This window comes from Ursus americanus, chromosome 17, assembly GCF_024610735.1.
Source record: "Ursus americanus isolate L20-20 chromosome 17, mUrsAme1.1.p, whole genome shotgun sequence".
NCBI lineage: Eukaryota > Metazoa > Chordata > Mammalia > Carnivora > Ursidae > Ursus > Ursus americanus.
The window spans coordinates 16402905-16406114 of record NC_142143.1 but is presented as its reverse complement, the minus strand read 5'-3'; positions in this window follow the sequence as shown (position 1 = coordinate 16406114).

Genomic DNA, 3210 nt, shown 5'->3' with positions numbered 1-3210 from the left:
TACCTTCACAATAACAAAAAAGAAAATATTATTAGGAAGCAATCATGTTTTCCTGGAGCCAGTGAGTTGATTGCAAATCGCACAGCGTTAGGGCTGCTGCCTCCACCCTGCCTGTGAACTGCCCCAGAGCACGAGGGATGAACCCATGTGAGCCACCCTGCATGTGCGTTCTAGAGACTTTCTCACCTTCTATCAGGATATAGACACCTCTCTTTTTTGTATGAATTCATATTTTATCCCCTCCCCCTTTTTAACATAAATTACACATACAGCTATTTCTGCACTTGGTTTTTTTCTCTTAACAATGTATCTTGAAGATCTTTGCATGACAGTGCACAGTGAACACCCTCATTTAAAACTTTTTAATGACCGCGCACTGTTTTTTCTATACGGGCGGACCGTAATTTATTTCACTAGTCTCCTACTGATGACTGCTTAGGGTGTTCCCAGACTTTTGCTTATTTATTTATTTATTTATTTATTTATTTATTTATTTATTTATGTTAGTTTCAGAGGTAGAGCTTAGTGATTCATCAGTTGCACATAACACCCAGTGCTCATCACATCACATGCCCGCCTTAATGTCCATCACCCAGCTACCCCCTCCCCCCACCCACCTCCCCTCCAGCAACCCTCAGTTTGTTTCCTAGAGTTCAGCATCTCTTGTGGCTTGTCTCCCTCTCCATTTTCATCTTATTTTATTTTTCCTTCCCTTCCCTTATGTTCATCTGTTTTGTTTCTTAAATTCCACATAGGAGTGAAATCATAGGGTCTTTCTCCGACAGACTCATTTCACTTCGCATAATACCCTCTAGTTCCATCCACATTGTTGCAAATGGCGAGATTTCATTCTTTTTGATGGCTGAGTAATACTCCATTGCATATATATACCACATCTTCTTCTTCTTCTTCTATTTTTTTTAACAAAAGTGTGTTGGGTCCAAGACATGGTTGCTGCCTTAGATCCAAATCAGAGGGGACCACGTTTATTTCCCACATTTCACAAGTGGCAAATGTTTCTCTAGACAGTGGCTCTGGTCTCCTTGCTGGCAAGAGAGGTTTTGAATGAATATGTGTTTTCATTTCTCTTGGGTATATACCTGGGAGAGAAACTGCTAAGTCAAACTGTTGCAAACTGTTTTCCATGGCAGCTGCACCTTATACACACCCATCAGCCACATGTGAGGGTTCCAGTTTCTCCATGTTCTCACCAACACTTGTTACCCTCTGTCTTTGACTATAGCCAACCTAGTGATTGTAAAGTGGTGTCTTGAGGTGGTTTTGATGTGCATTTCCACGATAAGTAATGATGTTGGGCATCTATTCATGTGCGTGTTGGCTACTTGCATATCTGCTTTGGAGAAATGTGTATTCAGATCCTTTGCCTGGTTTTAAAATTGGGTTGCCTTTTTATTGTTGAGTGGTAAGTGTACTTAATATGTTCTGGACACTAGTCCCTTATCATGATCTGCAAATATTTTCTCCCATTTTATGGGGTACATTTTCACATTCTTAATTCAGCTCGGTTACTGACTTTTCTAGCTTTTGGAACACTGTCTGGGTCCTGGTACTTCCGGCCCTTATCTAGTCGCAGAACATTAGAGAAAGGAACAAACATTTATTAGGCATCCTTCATGAGTTATTCATTTTAATTTCTGCGTAGGCCAATGGTCTATCTTTGTTGGTCCCCTCGTACAGTGATAAAGCTGAAGCTCCGAAACACCTGGGCCAATGTCCCCCAACCAGTAGGAATATAAAAGGAGATTTAAACCCATAGACTTTTGGTTGTAAAGCCGTGCTTTGTACTCTAGCTAGTAGGACCCCTCCTATCGCAGTAAGTTGACACCAGATTCATCAGAATTATAAAAACAAAATACTGATATCAAAGAAACAATTAAGGGCTTGGCCTGAAAAGCCATTCACCTAACGTCACCTCCATTGAAAGGAGTGGGAATTGTGTGTATCTCGGAGCCTGGTCTGGGAATGAGAAATCTCAAGTGACGGCACGTGAGTATTGTTGGTAAGCCATTGTGTCTATTCTTCCTTTTTGAGGGTGTTGGGGCAGCTCTGCATGGCAACTGTTTATAACTCCACTTGGCACTGCAGCCTGGGAGCTGGCAAAGTGGGGCCCCAGGGCATGCTGGGATACTCATTATTGAAGCAGATAAAGGAGCTTGAAATCAGCAGCTGGCCTGGATTTCCTGGGGAGATTAGGGGGACAGATATTGCTGGCAGGAAAAAAGGACCGTGGGTAATGTCCTGGGAGAGTGAGTGGCTGTGGAAGGCCAAGAGGGCCAGCTTTAAGTAATCCTTCGTCTCTGGAACACGATGTTGGGGCATTAGATAAAATAGGATCCCAAGGCTGGAGTGACAAAGTTGTATGGAAAGGAATTCTCCTGGAAATGAGGTCCTTTACTCCAGCCCACATTTTTTTTTTCTTGGAAAATTAACCATATGGTCTCTTACATGCACTTAAAACATACTCTAAGTAGGCTTTCCTAAAGCTGCCAGGTCAGTTGGAAATGACCAGTGTTGGAGAAAAGGATTCAGTAGCTGCTATTCCTTCCTACCCAAGATGCCTCCCCCTGTTTCCGGTCACTGTTTTAATCTGGCACGATCAGCAGACATCAGCAGAGCTGATGGTATGCACTGGTCAGTCGTGTGCATTTGGTGAGTGGGGTGATTTTTGAGGGAGGGTTAAAAAGCCATCAAGTGCTTTCCAAACACATGCCGAGTCTTTTCCAGCTCTGCAGTAGAGAGCCATATAGGGGTGCCAGTGACAGTAGCTTGCTAAGTTCTGATATAACTGAAGGAGTAGGGTTTGCAGGGTCTCAAGAGCCCCTGTTCGGGTGAGATATTCTAAACCACGAGTATTTTCAACAGAAGATTGTTAGGCGCATGGTATTGCCCTGATACCAGACACCTTGTTAGGTGAATTCGAAGACATGGCCCTTACATTCATGAAGCTGACTGTGTAATGGGTGGAGGGTGCAGGGAGGGGTAAATGAATTGACTATTACAGCTCGGTCAGGAGAGAAAGTGTTCTGCTCTCTGAGAAGGCAGATCTGAATCAAATTTGGAGGATCGGGGTGACATCCAGGAGAAACTGACTTTTTAATTTCAAGAGCTGCGTTTAGGGGCGCCTGGGTGGCTCAGTCATTGAGCGTCTGCCTTCGGCTCAGGCCGTGATCCCAGTGTCCTGGGATCGAG